This window comes from Scyliorhinus canicula, chromosome 8 (genome assembly GCF_902713615.1).
Source record: "Scyliorhinus canicula chromosome 8, sScyCan1.1, whole genome shotgun sequence".
NCBI lineage: Eukaryota > Metazoa > Chordata > Chondrichthyes > Carcharhiniformes > Scyliorhinidae > Scyliorhinus > Scyliorhinus canicula.
The window spans coordinates 146,576,817-146,598,421 of record NC_052153.1 but is presented as its reverse complement, the minus strand read 5'-3'; the positions used below and the strand labels follow the sequence as shown (position 1 = coordinate 146,598,421).

General features: G+C 49.0%; 1 protein-coding gene across 3 annotated transcripts in view; it reads right to left on the bottom strand.

Annotated features, from left to right (window-relative positions):
• The window catches only part of atg10 (ATG10 autophagy related 10 homolog (S. cerevisiae)), a 381,846-nt gene that overhangs the window by 329,574 nt on the left and 30,667 nt on the right, over positions 1–21,605 (bottom strand). The window lies entirely within an intron of this gene.

Genomic DNA, 21,605 nt, shown 5'->3' with positions numbered 1-21,605 from the left:
TAGTGAATCGAGTTCCTTCCTGGGACTATACGGACAAGAGTTTTTAAATCTGGTTCAGCCAAACAGAATCAGGAGGAAGAGGAGGAGGAGAAAGAAACTTTACAGTCATCTAAAAATATTGCTGGAAGAGAGAAGACCTCTTTTGCTCAGAAGCTAAAAGTGTCTCTTCAAAGAAGTGCGGATCTGAAGCAAATCAACTCCAGAATTTTACAGGAAACCAACTATAGCCACAATGTTCAACAATCAGTGCCTCAAAGAAAATTCTTTCAACTTTGATTGGACTTTTCTTACTTCTGGTATTTGTGTGCTGAGTGTGCCGTCACATTTTTATTATTTTTTCTCGGGCTTAGTAACTAATAAGCTTACACTTTCTTTGACTCAAGAAAATTTGGTTTGATTGGCTCCGTATTAACAAATAAATATTTAGGCTGAAAAAAGTATTTATAGGCAAATAAAATTTGAAAACCTTTGTAGCGACCAACTGAGAGCGTTGAATAGAAGGGATGCCAGCTCACACTTTTTCACTTGGTCACGACAAAAGCAATTTAGCTGCTATGTTATTTTCATTTTTTGTTGTGGGGTGGGCGGGGGAAGAGAGGGGTTGTCGGCACAAAAGAGGAATATCATTCATTATTTATGGATTTTCAAAAAAGATTGACGTTTAACAATGAGATCAAAGAGAAATCATCACAGCACCACTTGCACAATTTTTTATTAAATTGATATATTAAAATGAGAAAACATGACACATGGTTTGAAAGGTCCAATAGTTCACTTTTAAAATGGCGATGTTTTCCGAATTTCTTCCGAAATGAATATCAACAGGTGACATGCCCATTGCCCCCTGTCAATTCCATCTCCCAAACAGCTATTAGTATTGTGAAGAATCAACCCAAGGTGACTTCACTCACAATTTTACCTCACCTGTAATCATAACATGTTACAGCGAAGTAACAGTCCATTTAGCCGATCACATCTGGGTTGGTGTTTTTCTCCTCATATTCTTTTACACATGAACTGTCTGGTTAAATCTCTCTCCACAAAGCCTTTAAATTTCTTCTTTTACAAGCAACCAGCTAATTCCTTATTGAAAGAATTTGCAGAGGTTCAATGACAGGTTGTGGCAGAAAATTCCAGATTTTATCATGAAACCCACTGGAGGGTGCCAGGTGGGGACAGCCCCATCGTCCTGCCTCATCCCTGATTAAGTCCTGGGTGTGAAGGCTCATGGACGGCCTTCCTGCCCCAAACCCAACTGAGGCCCTTAAGTCGGCAACTAATGACAATTTAAATGCCTCATGCTTGTTCAACCAGTGGCAGGGCAATCTCCATGCGGGAAGTCCTAAAGGCAATTGCGGGCTCCCGGGTGATCCCTCACCATCAGGTACTCAGTGCCTAATTGAGGGACCTAGCACCGGCATAGTGGGAGCCTAAGAGCCACCCCTACCATTTCTTCCGAACCGCCCCCACCCCCCCCCCCCCTCCCCCCCCTCCCGCCCAACCAGCAACCCCCTCCCTGTGACCCCGATCTTGTCCCTAACTAATCAGGGGTTGTAGGTACACTGATTGTAGGCCTCTGGTGGGCAGCGAACCACTGTTCCCCGTGTTGAAGTAGACAGCAATGAGCAATTGCTGGACAACTGGTCAGCAGCTCTCTCAGGGTTTCTAATCCTTGGGAAGGCCTGCCACAGCGTAATCCTTGGGAAGGCCTGCCACAGCGTAAGTTGAAGGTGGTTTGTGAAGGGGCTGTTCTCGAGTGACAGCTTTACCCGAAACACTACTTACGTAGTGTCTCCCACCCATCCTCCTCCTCTAACCAAAAAAAAAGCTCTGTCCGTTGGATTGCTAAACTAACAAGCTTTTTATTTTTTTTTGTTTTTCAGTTGTTGGGAAGTTAGTCCAGTGGGAATGGAGGCTAGGGCAGTTGAATGTTCCTCCTGCAGAATGTGGGAGGAAAGGGTCACCTCTAGTGTCCCTTCTGACTACATCTGCGGGAAGTGCACCCAACTCCAGCTCCTCGAGAGCCGCATTAGGGACCTGGAGCTGGAGCTGGATGAACTTCGGATCATTCGGGAGGCGGAGGAGGTTATTGAGAGGAGTTATAGGGAGGTAGTCACACCTCAGGTAAAAGAAGAAAGTAGATGGGTTACCGTCAGGGGAGGGAGAGGGAACCGGCAGGCAGTGCAGGGATCCCCTGTGGTCGTTCCCCTCTATAACAAGTATACCGTTTTGGATACTGTTGCGGGGGACGACTTACCAGGGGTAAGCAATAGGGCGCAGGTCTCTGGCACAGAGTCTGTCCCTGTTGCTCAGACGGGAAGGGAGAAGAGGAACAGAGCACTTGTCATTGGGGACTCCATAGTTAGAGGAACAGACAGGAGGTTCTGTGGGAACGAAAGAGACTCACGGTTGGTGTGTTGCCTCCCAGGTGCCAGGGTTCGTGATGTCTCTGATCGTGTTTTTGGGATCCTTAAGGGGGAGGGGGAGCAGCCCAAAGTCGTGGTCCACATAGGTACCAACGACATAGGTAGGAAGAGAGATGGGGATTTGAGACAGAAATTCAGGGAGCTAGGGTGGAAGCTGAGAGCTAGAACAAACAGAGTTGTTATCTCTGGGTTGTTACCCGTGCCACGTGCTAGCGAAGTGAGAAATAAGGAGAGAGAGGAGTTGAACACGTGGCTACAGGGATGGTGCAGGAGGGAGGGTTTTGGTTTCCTGGATAATTGGGGCTCATTCTGGGGTAGGTGGGACCTCTACAAACAGGATGGTCTTCACCTGAACCAGAGGGGTACCAATATCCTGGGGGGGAGATTTGCTAGTGCTCTTCGGGGGGGTTTAAACTAATTCAGCAGGGGGATGGGAACCTAAATTGTAGTCCCAGTGTACAGGATGTTGAGAGTAGTGAGGTCAGGGATAGGGTTAAAAGTTCGAATGAGGGCACCGGCAAGCAGGACGCTGGTTTGAAGTGTGTCTACTTCAACGCCAGGAGCATCCGGAATAAGGTGGGTGAGCTTGCAGCATGGGTTGGTACCTGGGATCTCGATGTTGTGGCGATTTCGGAGACATGGGTAGAGCAGGGACAGGAATGGTTGTTGCGGGTTCCAGGATTTAGATGTTTCTGTAAGAACAGAGAAGATGGTAGAAGAGGGGGGGTGTGGCATTGTTAATCAAGGAAAGTATTACGGCGGTAGAAAGGACGCTTGAGGACTCGTCTACTGAGGCAGTATGGGCCGAGGTTAGGAACAGTAGAGGAGAGGTCACCCTGTTGGGAGTTGTCTATAGACCTCCGAATAGTCCCAGAGATGTCGAGGAAAGGATTGCAAAGATGATTCTTGACAGGAGCGAGAGTAACAGGGTAGTTGTTATGGGGGACTTTAACTTTCCAAATATTGACTGGAAATACTATAGTTCGAGTACTATAGATGGGTCAGTTTTTGTGCAGTGTGTGCAGGAGGGTTTTCTGACACAGTATGTAGACAGACCAACAAGGGGCGAGGCCACATTGGATTTGGTACTGGGTAATGAACCCGGCCAGGTGTTAGATTTAGATGTAGGTGAGCACTTTGGTGATAGTGATCACAACTCGGTTATGTTTACTTTAGCAATGGGCAGGGATAGGTATATACCGCAAGGCAAGAATTATAGCTGGGGGAAAGGCAATTATGATGCTATTCGGCAAGATTTAGGAGGTATAGGATGGGGAAGGAAACTGCAGGGGATGGGTACAATCGAAATGTGGAGCTTTTTCAAGGAACAGCTACTGCGTGTCCTTGATAAGTATGTACCTGTCAGGCAGGGAGGAAGTTGTCGAGCAAGGGAGCCGTGGTTTACTAAGGAAGTTGAAGCACTTGTCAAGAGGAAGAAGAAGGCTTATGTTAGGATGAGACATGAAGGCTCAGTTAGGGCACTTGAGAGTTACAAGTTAGCCAGGAAGGACCTAAAGGGAGAGTTAAGAAGAGCGAGGAGAGGACACGAAAAGTCGTTGGCGGATAGGATCAAGGAAAACCCTAAGGCTTTCTATAGGTATATCAGGAACAAAAGAATGACTCGAGTAAGATTAGGGCCAATCAAGGATAGTAGTGGAAAGTTGTGTGTGGAATCAGAGGAGATAGGGGAAGCATTAAATGGATATTTTTCGTCAGTGTTTACACTGGAGAAAGACAATGTTGTCAAGGAGAACACTCAGGTTCAGTCGACCAGGCTAGATGGAATTGAGGTTCAAAAGGAGGAGGTGTTAGCAATTTTAGAAAATGTCAAAATAGATAAGTCCCCTGGGCCAGATGGGATTTATCCTAGGATTCTCTGGGAAGCCAGGGAGGAGATTGCAGAGCCTTTGTCCTTGATATTTATGTCGTCTTTGTCGACAGGAATAGTGCCGGAAGACTGGAGGATAGCAAATGTTGTCCCCTTGTTCAAGAAGGGGAGTAGAGACAACCCTGGTAATTATAGACCTGTGAGCCTTACTTCGGTTGTGGGTAAAATGTTGGAAAAGGTTATAAGAGATAGGGTTTATAATCATCTTGAAAAGAACAAGTTGATTAGCGATACTCAACACGGTTTTGTGAAGGGTAGGTCATGTCTCACAAACCTTATTGAGTTTTTTGAGAAGGTGATCAAACAGGTGGATCAGGGTAAAGCTGTTGATGTGGTGTATATGGATTTCAGTAAGGCGTTTGATAAGGTTCCCCACGGTAGGCTATTGCAGAAAATAAGGAAGTATGGAATTGAAGGTGATTTAGCGGTTTGGATCAGTAATTGGCTAGCTGAAAGAAGACAGAGGGTGGTGGTTGATGGCAAATGTTCATCCTGGAGTTCAGTTACTAGTGGTGTACCGCAAGGATCTGTTTTGGGGCCACTGCTGTTTGTCATTTTTATAAATGACCTGGAAGAGGGTGTAGAAGGATGGGTTAGTAAATTTGCAGATGACACGAAGGTCGGTGGAGTTGTGGATAGTGCTGAAGGATGTTATAGGATACAGAGGGACATAGATAAGCTGCAGAGCTGGGCTGAGAGGTGGCAGATGGAGTTTAATGCGGAAAAGTGTGAGGTGGTTCACTTTGGAAGGAGTAACAGGAATGCAGAGTACTGGGCTAATGGCAAGATTCTTGGTAGTGTAGATGAACAGAGAGATCTCGGCATCCAGGTACATAAATCCTTGAAAGTTGCCACCCAGGTTAATAGGGCTGTTAAGAAGGCATATGGTGTGCTAGCCTTTATAAGCAGGGGGATTGAGTTTCGGAACCACAGGGTCATGCTGCAGCTGTACATAACTCTGGTGCGGCCACACCTGGAGTACTGCGTGCAGTTCTGGTCACCACATTATAGGAAGGATGTGGAAGCTTTGGAAAGGGTTCAGAGGAGATTTACTAGGATGTTGCCTGGTATGGAGGGAAGGTCTTACGAGGAAAGGCTCAGGGAATTGAGGTTGTTTTCGTTAGAGAGGAGAAGGCTGAGAGGTGACTTAATAGAGACATATAAGATAGTCAGAGGGTTAGATAGGGTGGACAGTGAGAGTCTTTTTCCTCGGATGGTGATGACCAACACGAGGGGACATAGCTTTAAATTGAGGGGTGAGAGATATAGGACAGATGTCAGAGGCAGTTTCTTTACTCAGAGAGTAGTAGGGGTGTGGAACGCCCTGCCTGCAACAGTAGTAGACTCACCAACTTTAAGGGCATTTAAGTGGTCACTGGATAGACATATGGATGAAAATGGAATAGTGTAGGTCAGATAGGCTTCAGATGGTTTCACAGGTCGGCGCAACATCGAGGGCCGAAGGGCCCGTACTGCGCTGTAGTGTTCTATGTTCTACTGGCTACTGATGCCCGATTGGCACTTACAAGCAACCAGCTAATTCCTTATTGAAAGAATTTGCAGAGGTTCAATGACAGGTTGTGGCAGAAAATGACAGGTTGTGGCAGGCCTGCCACAAAGGAGGATGCATTTTCATGAGAATTAGAAAAAGCTTGGAAATGTAGAACTACAGAGAAAGGGACAAGGGGAGAAAAGAACAAAAGAGTAAATCTGTGATAGGGTGGAAAACAGGAGAGATTAAATGACAAAAGGGATGGTGGTACAGGTTGTAATAGAACAAGAAACAAAGAAATGTGCTTACAGCTATTGTAAACACAAACGCAGAATCATTACCATCAGCTGCCATCCAAAACAAAAGACAAAATAAAGTCAGAGGTTATGATCTGAAATTGTTGTGTTCAGTGTCGAGTCCAGAAAGCTCTAAAGTGCCTAACTGAAACACGAGGTGCAGCTCTTCAAGATTATGTTGAACTTCATTGGAACAGTGTAGGAGACCAGATGACAGAAAGGTCAGAGTGGAAGTGGACTGGAGAATTAAAGTGAATTAAAGTGATAGGTAACTGGAAGCTCAGGGTCACACATATGGATTCAACAAAGGTGGTCAGCAAAACGACCACCCAGTCTGCACTTAGTCTCCCTAACGTAGAGGAGACTACATGGTGAGCAGCAAATATTACATACTAAATTGAAAGTACAAATGTATCAATGTATCATCTGGAAGCAGGGTTTGGGCCCATGATGGTGAGAAGGAGAGAGGTAAAAGAGCAGATGTTACATTTCCTGTGCTTGATTGACAATATGCTGTGGGAAGGGAGAGAGAAACGGGTTAACGTTTTGGAAATACTGGGATGATTGATAATAATAATAATAAAAATAATAATTGCTTATTGTCACAAGTAGGCTTCAATGAAGTTACTGTGAAAAGCCCCTAGTCGCCACATTCCATCGCCTGTTCGGGGAGGCCGGTACAGGAATTGAACCCACGTAGCTGGCATTGTTCTGCATTGCGAGCCACCTATTTATCCCACTGTGCTAAACCAGCCCCTGAGGGATAGAACAGGTGTTGCGGAGACAACAGTCTCTTCAGAATGCTAAAAGGGAACAGAGAGATGTGCTTGGTGGTGGTGGAAATGGCATAGCATGATGTGTTGAATGTGGAGGCTGGTGAGGTGTAAGGCAAGGACAAGGGGAATCCTTTTGTTTGTTCTGGAGGGATTGGAAAAAAAAAGGCAAGAGACGTGCCTTTTAAGGCCTTGTCAACCGTGCTGTTGTGGGGAGTAGAATGCTCAGTTGAGGAAAAATAAAGGCAAAAAAAAGCACCAATATAGTCATCAATATACCAGAAAAAGAGGTATGGAAGCTGTTCCAAATAAAATAGGACATGTTCCCAAAAGGGCAGGCATAGCTGGACCCATGCACAACACATTTTATTTAGTGGAAGTGAGGGGAAAAGAACAAGAAGTTGATCAATACGACAGAAAGTTCAGTCAGGCGGAGGAAGATGATAGTGGATGGTCACTGGGACCATCCTGGTTGGGGATGGAGATGTAAAGGATTTGGACATCCATTGTGAAAAGGAGATGGTTAAGGCCAGAAAACTGGAAACTGTTCAAGTGGTGGAGGGTGCCAGAAGAGTGCTTGGGAAAGATGGAAAGGATGTTTCGTCTTGGGGGTGAGTCCAAAATTAGGGAGCATGGTTTTAAAATTAGGAGTCATCCTACAGGAAGAGCTGAGGACAATTTTTTTTCTGTCAGAAGGTTGTGCAACTCTGCTTCAGAAGGCAGTGGAAGCGGGGTCACTGAATATTTTAAAGGTAGAGGTAGATTGATTCCATTATCAAAGAATTTTAGGGGTAGTTGAGAGTGTGGAACTCAAACATACAGATCAACCATGACTTTATTTAATGGCGGTACAGGGTCAAGAGGCTGAATGGCCTACTTCTGTTCTTATTTTGTATGTTCATATGTGTTTCTGCACACCATCACTACACGTACACAACATTAATTTTCCACTGTTGTGCCAAGTATATCAATGGGAAGATTATAACCAGGGAAAGAGTAGGACACATTAGGGACAAAGGGAGAAATCTGTGGGTGGAGCCAGAGAATATTCGTAGGGTGTTGAACGAATACTTGAACCATCATCAACAGTCTGTCCTGGTCCACTCAAGTTGGTGCAACAGTCAAGAAAGCCCAACAACGTCTCTACTTCCTACGGAAGCTAAATAAATTCGGCATGTCTGCATCGACTCTCACAAACTTCGACAGATGTGCAATAGAGAGCATCCTATCCGACTGCATCACAGCTTGGTATGGCAGCTGCTCGGTTCAAGATCGCAAGAAATTGCAGAATGTGGTGAACTCAGCCAAGTGCATCGCACAAGCTTGCCACCCCCACATTAATTCTGTCTACACCTCCCATTGCCTCAGGAAGGCAGACAGCATTATCAGAGACCCTTCCCACCCAGGCTTTTCCTTCTTCCAGACCCTTTCATCAGCCAGAAGGTACAGAAGTCTGAAGACCCGCATATCCAGACATAGAAATAGCTTCTTCCCCACAGCTACAAGACTCCTCAACCACTCCGCCTCGGACTGATCTGTTCCCTTTAAGAACACTATTCACGATGCCCTATGCTGCTCTTGCTCATGTATTTGCTTTGTTTGGCCCCTTGTTCCGCACTGTAACCAATCACTGTTTGTCGATGTACAATTTGTCATCGCTCTCTGTTGATTATTCTCTTTGTCTACTATGTACGTACTGTCTACGTTCCCTTGGCCGCAGAAAAATATTTTTCATTCTACTTAGGTACATGGGACAATAAATCAAATCAATCAATACTTCATATCTGTCTTCACCCAAGAGAATGAGGATATAGGTACAGAACTCAGGATGAGAGACGGTGAGGTTCTTGAGAAAATTGACATCGGGAGTGACAAGGTATTGGAGGTGCTGGCGGCAATAAAAGTGGACAATTCTCCAGGTCCGGATGAATTGTGTCCCAGGCTGCTGTGGGAGGAGATTACTGAGGCTCTGACTCAAATTGCAGGGGCTCAGGCCACTGGGGGGCTGGGGGTGCCAGAGAATTAGAGAACAGCTATTTCACAAGGGTTGTAAACAGGGAACTACAGACCAGTGATTCTCACGTCAGTGGTAGGGAAACTATTGGAGAAAGTTCTGAAGGAGAGAATCTATCTCCACTTTGAGAAGCAAGGTTTGATCAGGGATAGTCATCATGGTTTTTTCAGAGAGAGGTCATGCCTAACAAATTTGAATGAACTTTTTGAGGAGGTGATAAGGTGTTTAGATGAGGATAGAACCGTTGATATAGTTTATATGGATTTCAGCAAAGCCTTTGACAAGGTCTCACATGAGAAACCTATAAAGAAGGCAAATGCACACGAGAATCAGGGTAATTTGATAAGGTGGATTCAAAGTTAGTTTAATCGTAGGAGACAGAGGGTGATTACAGTCGGTTGCTTTAGTGACTGGAAGCCAGTATCCAATGGCGTACCACAGGGATCTGTGCTGGGTCCCTATCATTTGTCATTTATTTATATATTTTTTTAAATTTAGAGTACCCAATTCTGTTTTTCCAATTAAGGGGCAATTTAGTTTGGCCAATCTACCTAGCCTGCACATCGTTTTGGGTTTTTGGGGTGAGACCCATGCAGACACAGGGGGAATGTGCAAACTCCACACGGACAGTGACCCGGGGCCAGGATCAAACATGGGCCTTCGGTGGCATGAGGCAGCAGTGCTAACCACTCTGCCACCATGCTGCCCCCTCATTCGTCATTTAATATAAACTTAGATGACAATATGGGGAGTAGGATCAGCAAGTTTGCGGATGCCACAAAGATTGGCCGGGTGGTTAACAGTGAGTTTGAATTATTTCCGGTGGCGGCCATGGTAGAGTGGTCGCACATTTGGTGGCTCCCACTCGTAGTGGACTTTTTGGACCTTTTCCCCAGCTAACGGCGGAGCTCAGTGATTGTAAAAGGTGCAGGAGAGGTGGAAGAAGAGAGTATCCCACCGGTGTATGGATTCGTGGACCAGAAGTGGTTGAAAAAGGAGGGAGCGATTGTTGAAAGCTGGTGTCGAGCCTCCAACTCAGAGGAAGGTGACGAAGGGTCAGGGTCCAAGCTTATTGGCCCAGTGGTCGACAGATCAGCTAGTGAGCTTCCTCCATGAGACGTTTTCCCAGCAGAGGAAGGAGAACTTGGAGGACCTGTCCAGGTTGGTGGATCTGATAAAGGCGGGGATCGACCGCATAGAGATAAGGTTAGAGGCCCAGGGCCAGGCGATCCAAAAGGTGGAGGAGGCGGTGGGGGAGCACAAGGAACAGAGTGCCTCGATGGTTGTGGAGATGGAGTTGATGAGAGATCAACAAAGGAGGCTGTGGGACAAGGTGGAAGACCTGGAGAATAGATCGCGCAGACAGAACTTGAGGATCGTGGGCCTGCCGGAGGGCAGTGAGGGAGCAGACAGCGGTGCATATGTAGAGCAGATTCGAGAAGCTGCTGGATGAAGGAGAGTTTACTCAGCTCTTGGCTGTGGACCCAGCGCACAGGGCACTGATGAGGAAGCCGCAGGGGAACAAGCCACCAAGGGCAATGGTGGTGCGGCTGCAACGGTTCCTGGATAAGGAACGGATTTGGAGGTTGGCCAGGCAGATGAGGTGCTGTACTTGGGAAGGCAGTGAGCTGCGTGTCTGACAGTACCTGGATTCAGAGCTGGCCAAAAGGAGGGCAAACTTCAACAGGGTGAAGACAGTCCTCTTTAGAAGGGGGTGAATTTCCGCATGTTGTACCCAGTGCGTTTGTGGGTAATGTATGAAGGCCAGGAACTCTACTTTGGGTCGCCAGAGGAGGCGATGGCGTTTGTTAGAGACAATGGTCTGGCAGGAGAAGGAGGACGTTGAACTCTGGAGGGGATGTTCCTATTTTGTATTTTGGGTTTTTTCCGGTTTGTATGAACCACTTTTGCTCTGTACTTGAGGCCATTGCTGGTTTGGAATTGTTTCCTTCTTGATGGTGGGTTGCTCTTTTCCTTGTTGTTTGGTAGGGATTTTAAAGTTTGCACGAGGTGGATGGTTGAGCAGGGGGGGGGGGGGGGGGGGGGGGGTTAGGATACTAGGCACCAAGGGCGGGGCTAGAAAGCTGGGTGGGCTAGTTCACAGAAGCACAATGGGGGGTGAGCAGGTGGTTAGTGTGTTAATGGGGGTTAGTGTGTTAATGGGGATTGGGATTGTTATTTTGTTATGGAGTGGGGGGGAGAGGGGGAGGGGAAGTAGAAGTCTGCTGACAGGGGAGGGGCTGTTGAAGGGAGACATGGTGAGGGTCGATAACAGTGGGCACCTGAGGGCGGGCCTGAGGAGATGTGGGGCACGGGCTGGAGGCTGACCCAGGAAGGGCTATGGTTGATATGCAGGGGGGATCACATGGAATGCGAGAGGGCTGAATGGGCCAGCCAAGAGGGCCCGTGTGTTCGCACATCTGAAAAGCTTAAAGGCGGATGTGGCAATGATACAGGAGACGGCCGTGCTCAGGAGGGGACTGGCCCACGATCAGTGCCCACCGATCGTCGGGCCGGCGTCTCAAAGCGACGCACTCTTTCCCCTCCGCCGCCCCACAAGATCAAGCCGCCACGTCTTGCGGGGCGGCGGAGAGGAAGACGGCAACCGCGCATGCGCGGGTTTGAGCCGTCAGCCGTCGTGGTGTCAGCCGCTCATGCGCGGGTTGGAGCTGCCGAACCTGCGCATGCGCGGCTGACGTCACTTAGGTGCCGCCGTCGCGTCATTCTCGGCGCGCTGCCTTGACTCAAGCGTCAAGGCCCGGCGGCCGAGAGTTACGAAACGCCGCTCCTAGCCCCCGGGTGGGGTGAATAAGGTGAGAGGAGCGGTCTCCGAGGCCAACGTGAAACTCGGCCGAGTTCACAACGGCCTTCCCGATTTATTGCGGGAGCGGAGAAGGGGGGCAGGAGAGGAGATTAGGGGGATGCCGTTCAAGGTGATAGGTGATAGGAAGGAGCTTTCAGTATTTGGGTATCCAGGTGGCGCGGGCGTGGGAGCAGTTACACAAGCTGAATTTGGCTTGGTTAGTGGAGCAGACGAAGGGGACTTTAGAAGGTGGGATATGCTCCCGTTGTCACTGGCAGGCAGGGTGCAGACTGGGTTTGTATGGGCGAGTAAAACCCCGCGGGTAAGGAAGGGGCTGCTGGAGCGGGGTCGAGGGGAGGCTGGCCCTACCAAATTTCAGGAACAACTACTGGGCGGTGAACGTAGCAATGGTCAGGAAGTGGGTAGTGGGGGAGGTGGTCGGTGTGGGAGCAGGTGGAGGTGGCCTCAAGTAGGGGCACAAGTTTAGGGGCACTGGTAACGGCACCTCTGCCGTTCTCGCCGGCTCAGTACTCCACAAGTCCGGTGGTAGAGGTGGCCTTGAGGGTATCGGGACAGTGGCGGAAGCACATGGGAGTGGAGGGGGCGTCGGTATGGACACTTATTTGTGACAACCACCGGTTTGCACCGGGGAGTGGGAGAGGTTGGATGGGGAGTTTCGGAGGTGGCAGCGAGTTGGGATCAAGCTGTTTATTGACGGCAGCTTTCCGGTTTGGAGGACCTGGAGGAGAAGATTGAGCTGCCCGGCGGGAATGGGTTCAGCTACCTGCAGGTGGGACTTTGCGCGAAGGCAGGTTTTGACCATTCCGCACCTCCCGCCCCAAGGGACACAGGACACGGTAGTGTCGAAAGCGGGAGTGGGGGAGGGGAGGTCTCTGAAATTTATAACGAACTCAAGGAACGGATAGGGGAGGTGAACCGTAAATGGGAGGCAGAAATGGGCAAGGAACTAGAGGCGGGATTAACATTGAACATAGATTAACACAGAACATTTAGTGCAGAAGGAGGCTATTCGGCTCATCGAGTCTGCACCGACCCACTTAAGCCCTCATTTCCACCCTATCCCGATAACCCAATAACCCCTCCTAACCTTTTTGGATACTAAGGGCAATAAAGCATGGCCAATCCACCAAACCTGCACGTCTTTGGACTGTGGGAGGAAACCGGAGCACCCGGAGGAAACCCACGCAGACACGGAGAGAACGTGCGGACTCCACACAGACAGTGTCCCAGTGGGGAATCGAACCTGGGACCCTGGTGCTGTGAAGCCACAGTGCTAGCCACTTGTGCTACCGTGCTGCCCTTGTGCTACCGTGCTGCCCATTGTGGGAGAATGCCCCGAGTAGAGTTAATGCATCCTCGTTGTGTGCCAGGCTTAGCCTGATACAATTCAAGGTGGTTCACAGGGCGCATATGACGGTGGCCTGTATGAGCAGGTTCTTTGAAGGGGTGGAGGATAGGTGTGGGCAGTGTGTGTACTCATGTCCACATGTTTTGGGTATGTCTGAAGCTTCGGGGATTTTGGCAAGGATTTGCCGATGTCACGTCCACGGTATTGAAGGTGCAGGTAGTTCCAAGTCCAGAGGTGGCGACCTTTGGTGTGTCGGAAGACCTGGGAGTCCAGGAGGCGAGAGAGGCCGATGTTTTGGCCTTTGCCTCCCTGATAGCTCGGAGACGGATCTCATTGGCGTGAAGGGACTCGGAACCCCCAAAATCAGGGGTATGGGTTAGTGACATGGCCGGGTTTCTCAGGCTTGAGAAGATCAAGTTCGCCCCGAGAGGATCGATGCTAGGCTTTGTCCGGAGGTGAAAGCTGTTTTTTGACTTCTTTGGGGACAATTAAGCTGTCAGCAGATATAAAGGTGGGTGGGGGGTGGGGGGGTAAATGGAAAGAGGGAGGCATGAGGGGATGGTTGAGATGGGAAATAGTTAGTGGGAAAGGGAAACTGGGGAACTATGTATATAAGCCATGTTGGCTGGATTTGGTTGTTGGTTGGGTGGGTGTTATTTGTTCCGTTGTTTTTTCCTCGAGGTTGGATAGGCTTGCGCTGTTTTCGCTGGAGCAGAGAAGACTGAGGGGCGACCTGATCAAGGTATATAAGATTAGGAGGGGCAAGGACAGGGTTGATAGGGAGCAGCTGTTCCCCTCAGTTGAAGGATCAGTCACAAGGGGACACAAGTTCAAGGTGAGGGGCAGGAGGTTTAGGAAGGATATGAGGGAAAACCTTTTTACCCAGAGGGTGATTAGTCTGGAATGCACTGCTGGGTGGGTGGTGGAGGCGGGTTGCCTCACATCCTTTAAATCGTACCTGGATGAGCACTTCCCAATTCATAACATTGAAGGCTGTGGGCCATGTGGTGAATGTATAATACAGTAGTCCCCCTTTATAACGCGGGTGTTGGGGTCCAAGACAGCCACCCGCGTTGCATCCGAGCCGCGGATATCCACGATGGGGGGTTTAAATTTATTTAAAAATCTATGCATGCGCTTCCCATTGTGAGTCTACGGGGGGGCGGGGGGGGAGAGGTCAGACTCACAATGGGAAGCGCATGCATAGATTTTTAAATAAATTTAAAACCCCCATCGTGGATCTAATTAAAACAACCCACAGAAACTTACCAGGAACTTACAAGGTCTTGCTGTCTGCACCCCATCTGCCGCACGCGCTTGCACCCTGCGCTGCATGTCAGTTTCAAAGGCAAGGCTGGGATTCAGTTTTAGGTGTCAGGGCTGTCAACTTGGTGGTTTGGGAACAAGTGGCAGGGGGGGTGTCGCATCTCTCCTCGGTCCCAAACCCCTGCAGTTCAGGCCTTTCTCCACACCGCCACCCCCACCCCCTCCCCCCCCCCCCCCCCCCCCACCCTACCTCAACCACTATGGAGGTACCAGCTGTAGCTCTGCACTATCCACTTCCGGACGCTGTGTGAGCTGCTCCTCTCTCACTGAATCTCAGTGAGAGGGGAGCAGCCGGCAGTGTCAATTTCAGCCGGCAGTGTCAATTTCAGCGGCCGGCTCACTTTGATCCGCAGGGGGAAGCTGACAGTTGGGGTCCATAAGCCCCCCCCGCCGTATATCGCGAACCGCGGTATTGCGGAGCGCGATATAACGGGGGACTACTGTATAAATTCACGCTGTATATCACTGTGTCCCTGTGGGCTCCATCTGTGAGCAGTTGAGCTGCCCTGCCCACAGGGGAGATGAGGAGAATGTAAAGGGCTCCACCCATGGCTCCGCCCACAACCGGAAGTTTCAAGTGCTGTGGTCTTGCGAGCCTGCCTTCAGTTCAGCTAGTCAGGCAGGCTCAGTTGTAAGTCGATTAAAGCCAGTTTACATCAACCCGTGTCTCTGAGTGAATTGATGGTTGCATCAATTTAATCGACTTAAAAAACTACCATGGAATCAGCCCTCAAACCTGATCGACTGGAACTCGATCCACAGGCCGCAGAAGCGAAGGAAATATTTCTGCATTGGCTTCGGTGCTTCAAGGCCTACCTGACTGCGTCGACTACCTCCGCTGTTACTGAAGAGCAGAAGCTCAGTCTTCTACACGCACGGGTAAGCCATCGTATTTCAACTCAACTTGATAGTACCAACTCGTACACCAAGGCCCTCGCGATACTCAACCGCCTGTACGTCCGGCCCGTAAATGAAGTTTACGCGCGGCATATTTTTACAACCCACCGCCAGCGCCCTGCAGAGTCGCTAGAAGACTACCTGAGCGACCTGAAAGCTCGAGCACGAGAATGTAACTTCCAGGCTGTGACAGCCTCCCAGCACATGGAACTCGCCGTCCAAGATGTGTATGTTGCAGGGGTCCGGTCCAATTATGTGCGCCAGCGTCTCCTCGAAAAAGGGGCCCAGAACCTGGAAGACACGGTAACGCTAACAAGATCGCTTTTCAAAGCTTAAACACGTTCCCAGCCGACTAAGCGACCCCATCATGGACCCCCGACCAGAGACTATCCCAGGCCTGCGCCGCGCGGTCACCCGCCCACCACGGAGGGCTATCGTGCCACTTTTGCGGCCAGCCCCAACACCCCCGGCAGCACTGCCCGGCCCGCAACACGACCTGCAGCAGCTGCGGGCAGAAAGGACACTTTGCAAAGGTATGCCTGGCTAAAACTAAAAACTCCAAGTCGAACGCTAACCAGAACACTCGCCCCTCCAACTCACAGGCCCGCAGACCCTGTAATGTTGCAGCGTGTCTGCCGACTCCGCCTGACATGTACAACTTATGGGGGCTGCCATCTTGGCAATCCTCCCCCACGTGGCCGGCCATGTGCGATTCATGGGGGCCGCCATCTTGGGCGCCATCGTCCTCGCCGCCCGCCACGTGCGATCATCGGGGGCCGCCATCTTGCCCATCACCCGAGATGCCACTCGACGACTACGACCTCCGTGGATAGTCATCACGGGGCCGCTCTAGCATCGCTGACCACGCCACCAACTACCCGCAGCTCAGTGCAGTCACTTTGGACCAGTCGCGGCCAAAGTACCTCAGAAGCTCCATGATGTCCATTCAAATCAACGGATACAAGACACCGTGCCTCTTCGACTCCGGGAGCACCGAGAGCTTCGTTCACCCAGATCTGGGGCACTACCACGGAGGCCTCGCTTCCATCCTGGTTGAGGACACCGGGCCCTGTCCTCCTTCGGAAGCACGTCCGGACACATGAAACAGACACCCTGGTAGAGAGGGTCCTACTCCTGCATTCAAACCCCCACTAAGCATTTATCGAGCACCCCAACGGCCGACAGAACACCGTTTCCCTCTGGGACCTGGCACCTGCAGGATCTACCACTACTACTACCACTACCGCCAAGGTACCCCTCACACCACACCCCACCCGAGCCCCCACGCCTTGCGCCCCTGCACCTACAGGTTTCCTGCACCTCCTTTCACCCGTCACACCGGTCAGGAACGAAGCTCTGGAAGAACCACCCCTGGAGTCTACCCTCGGATTCACACCAACCATCTGCACACAGCTATCCAAAGCGGCTGCAACTCCGGTGCTCCACCGGTCCCAGCGAACGATTCGAGCACCGGACCGACTAAACTTATAGGCCCGTCACACCCGCCGGACTTGATTTTTTTTAACAGGGGGTGAATGTGGTGAATATATAATATAAATTCACACTGAATGTCACTGTGTCCCTGTGGGCTCCATCTGTGAGCCATTATGCGGCTCTGCCCACAGGGGGAGATGAGGAGCATGTACATGGCTCCGCCCATGGCTCCGCCCATGGCTCCGCCCACAACCGGAAGTATAAAGTGCTGCGGTCTTGCGAGCCTGCCTTCAGTTCAGCTAGTCGCAGGCAGGCTCAGTTGTAAGTCGATTAAAGCCACAGTTTACTTCAACTCGTGTCTCTGAGTGAATTGGTGGTCGCATCAATTTGGCCAAGCGCTGGTAAATGGGATTAGGTAGGCAGGTCGGGTGTCTTTCATGTGCCAGTGCAGACCCAATGGACTGAAGGGCCTCTTCTGCACTGTATTTTCTGCGATTCTGATTCTGTAAGTGGTAGGGAAGTTTTTTTTCTCCCCCAAATAGAGTATTTTGGTCCGTTGTTTCTTGATAATTAAGAATGTTACATGAACTTCGCCACGTGGCACCAAGTAGTCTCCAGTTTTTTAAAATTTTCAAGCCAAATTTAAAATGAATACTTTGAGTTATGAAATATCTTTGCCCGAATAAGTTAACTCTCTTCACGTTTGCTGAAATGCAGTTGTGCTTCTAATAGGCAAACACTACAGCCACTTTACAATGAGACGAATGATTAGTTTTTGATACTGGTGGGAGGAGGAATGTAGGCCCAAACATCGCAAGATACGACCAAAATTAAACATGAATGTATCAGCACTTTCAAAAATAGGCACTTAATGTTTTGTTGTGATTGCCAGCCTTCAACACACTGGGTACCCCAGCACTAGGCTAGGTAGGCAACAACAACCCGAACACTTAGAATCATAGAATTTACAGTGCAGAAGGAGGCCATTCGGCCCATCGAGTCTGCACCGGCCCTCGAAAAGAGCACCCCACTTCAGCCCACGCCTCCACCCTATCCCCGTAACCCAGTAGCTTTTAATGTAATAAAACATCCCAAAGCACTTCCCAGAGCATTATAAAATAAACTTTGACACTGAGCCGTACAAGGAGATATCAGGTCAGATAGCCAAACATTTAGTCAAATAACCTTAAAGGAGGAAAGCAAGGAAAAGAGGTGGAGCGGGGTCGGAGGATATTCCACAATGTAGGGCTTAAGCAACTGAAAGCACAGCCATCACTGGTGGAGTGATTAAAGCCAGATATGCTTAAAAGGCCAGAATTAGAGCAGCATGGATATGTCAAAAGGATGTAGGACTGGGGGGGATTATGAAGATATGGAGGGACTAGGCTATAAGATGATTTGAAAACAAGGATAAGAATTTTTAAATCAAAAGCAGGCTGATCAGATGGGCTGGTCAGTGGTAAATGGAATTCAATCCGGATAAGTGTTAGGTGATGTACTTGGACAGGACAAACAAGGCAAGGGAATACATGATAAATGTCAGGACCCTGGGAAGCACCAAGGATCAGAGGGACCTTGGTTTGCATGTACACCGGTCCCTTAAGGTAGCAGAGCAGGTGGATACAGTGGTTAAGAAGGCATACGGTATACTTGCCTTTATTAGCCAAGCACAGAGTTTAAGAGCAGGGAGGTTATGCTGGAGCTGTATAAAACATTGGTTAGGCCACAGCTAGAACACTGTGTGCAGTTCTGGAATCCACATTATAGGAGAGATGTGATGTCACTGGAAAGGGCTCAGAGGAGATTTACCTGGATGTTGCCTGGGCTGGAGAGTTTTAGTCATGAAGAGAGACTAGACAGACTTGGATTGTTTTCCTTGGAGCAGAGGAGATTGAGGGGGGACATGATTGAGATGTATCTTTTCCCCTTGGTGGAGGGATCAATAATCAGGGGGCATAGATTTAAGGTAAGAACAAAGAACAAAGAAAATTACAGCACAGGAACAGGCCCTTCGGCCCTCCCAGCCTGCGCCGATCCAGATCCTTTATCTAAACCTGTCTCCTATTTTCCAAGGTCTACTTCCCTCTGTTCCCGCCCATTCATATATCTGTCTAGATGCTTCTTAAATGATGCTATCGTGCCCGCCTCTACCACCTCCGCTGGTAAAGCGTTCCAGGCACCCACAACCCTCTGCGTAAAAAACTTTCCACGCACATCTCCCTTAAACTTTCCCCCTCTCACCTTGAAACCGTGACCCCTTGTAATTGACACCCCCACTCTTGGGAAAAGCTTGTTGCTGTCCACCCTGTCCATACCTCTCATAATTTTGTAGACCTCAATCAGGTCCCCCCTCAACCTCCGTCTTTCCAACGAAAACAATCCTAATCTACTCAACCTTTCTTCATAGCTAACACCCTCCATACCAGGCAACATCCTGGTGAACCTCCTCTGCACCCTCTCCAAGGCATCCACATCCTTCTGGTAATGTGGCGACCAGAACTGCACGCAGTATTCCAAATGTGGCCGAACCAAAGTCCTATACAACTGTAACATGACCTGCCAACTCTTGTATTCAATATCCGTCCGATGAAGGAAAGCATGCTGTATGCCTTCTTGACCACGCTATCAACCTGCATTGCCACCTTCAGGGTACAATGGACCTGAACTCCCAGATCTCTCTGCACATCAATTTTCCCCAAGACCCTTCCATTGACCATACAGTCCGCTCTTGAATTTGATGTTCCAAAATGCATCACCTCGCATTTGCCTGGATTGAACACCATCTGCCATTTCTCTGCCCAACTCTCCAATCTATCTATATTTTGTTGTATTCTCTGACAGTCCTCCTCGCTATCTGCAACTCCACCAATCTTAGTATCATCTGCAAACTTGCTAATCAGACCACCTATACCTTCCTCCAGGTCATTTATGTAGATCACAAACAACAGTGGTCCGAGCACGGATCCCTGTGGAACACCACTAGTCACCCTTCTCCATTTTGAGACACTCCCTTCCACCACTACTCTCTGTCTCCTGTTGCCCAGCCAGTTCTTTATCCATCTAGCAGTACACCCTGAACCCCATACGACTTCACTTTTTCCATCAACCTGCCATGGGAAACCTTATCAAACGCCTTACTAAAGTCCATTTTTACGACATCTGCAGCCCTTCCCTCATCAATTAACTTTGTCACTTCCAGGCGGCACGGTGGCACAGTGGTTAGCATTGCTGCCTACGGCGCTGAGGACCCGGGTTCGAATCCCGGCCCTGGGTCACTGTCCGTGAGGAGTTTGCACATTCTCCCTGTGTCTGCGTGGGTTTCACCCCCACAACCCAAAGATGTGCAGGATAGGTGGATTGGCTACGCTAAATTGCCCCTTAATTGGAAAAAATAATTGGGTACTCTAAATTAAAAAAAAAAAACTTTGTCACTTCCTCAAAGAATTCTATTAGGTTTGTAAGACATGACCTTCCCTGCACAAAACCATGCTGCCTATCACTGATAAGTCTATTTTCTTCCAGATGTGAATACATCCTATCCCTCAGTATCTTCTCCAACAGTTTGCCTACCACTGACGTCAAGCTCACAGGTCTATAATTCCCTGGATTATCCCTGCTACCCTTCTTAAACAAAGGGACAACATTAGCAATTCTCCAGTCCTCCGGGACCTCACCCGTGCTCAAGGATGCTGCAAAGATATTTCTTAAGGCCCCAGCTATTTCGACCCTCGCTTCCCTCAGTAACCTGGGATAGATCCGATCCGGTCCTGGGGACTTGTCCACCTTAATGCCTTTAGAATACCCAAAACCTCCCCCTTCCTTATGACAACTTGACCGAGAGTATTTAAACATCCATCCCTAGCCTCAACATCCGTCTTGTCCCTCTCCTTTGTGAATACCGATGCAAAGTACTCATTAAGAATCTCGCCCATTTCCTCTGAGTCCACGCATAAATTCCCTCTTTTGTCTTTAAGTGGGCCAATCCTTTCTCTAGTTACCCTCTTGCTCCTTACATACGAATAAAATGCTTTGGGATTTTCCTTAACCCTGTTAGCCAAAGATATTTCATGACCCCTTTTAGCCCTCTTTATTGCGCATTTGAGATTCGTCCTACTTTCCCGATATTCCTCCAAAGCTTCATCAGTTTTGAGTTGCCTCGATCCTATGTATGCTTCCTTTTTCATCTTGGCTAGTCTCACAATTTCACCCGTCATCCATGGTTCCCTAATCTTGCCATTTCTATCTTTCATTTTCACAGGAACATGTCTGTCCTGCACTCTAATCAACCTTTCCTTAAAAGACTTCCACATTTCAAATGTGGATTTGCCCTTAAACAGCTGCTCCCAATCCACATTCTCTAGCTCCTGCCGAATTTTGTTATACTCTGCCTTTCCCCAATTTAGTACTCTTCCTTTCAGACCCCTCTTGTCCTTGTCCATGAGTATTCTAAAACTTACGGAATTGTGATCGCTATTCCCAAAGTAATCACCGACTGAAACATCAACCACCTGGCCGGGATCATTCCCCAATACCAGGTCCAGTATGGCCCCTTCCCGAGTTGGACTATTTACATACTGCTCTAAAAAACTCTCCTGGATGCTCCTTACAAACTCTGCTCCATCTACGCCTCCAACACTACACGAATCCCATTCAATGTTGGGGAAGTTGAAATCTCCCATAACAACCACCCTATTGCTCCTACATTTTTCTATAATCTGTCTGCATATTTGTACCTCTACTTCATGCTCGCTTTTGGGAGGCCTGTAGTAAAGTCCCAACAATGTTACTGCACCCTTCCTATTTCTCAGCTCCACCCATATTGCCTCAGTGCTCGAATCCTCCATCATGCCCTCCTTAATCACAACTGTGATATCATCTCTGACGAGT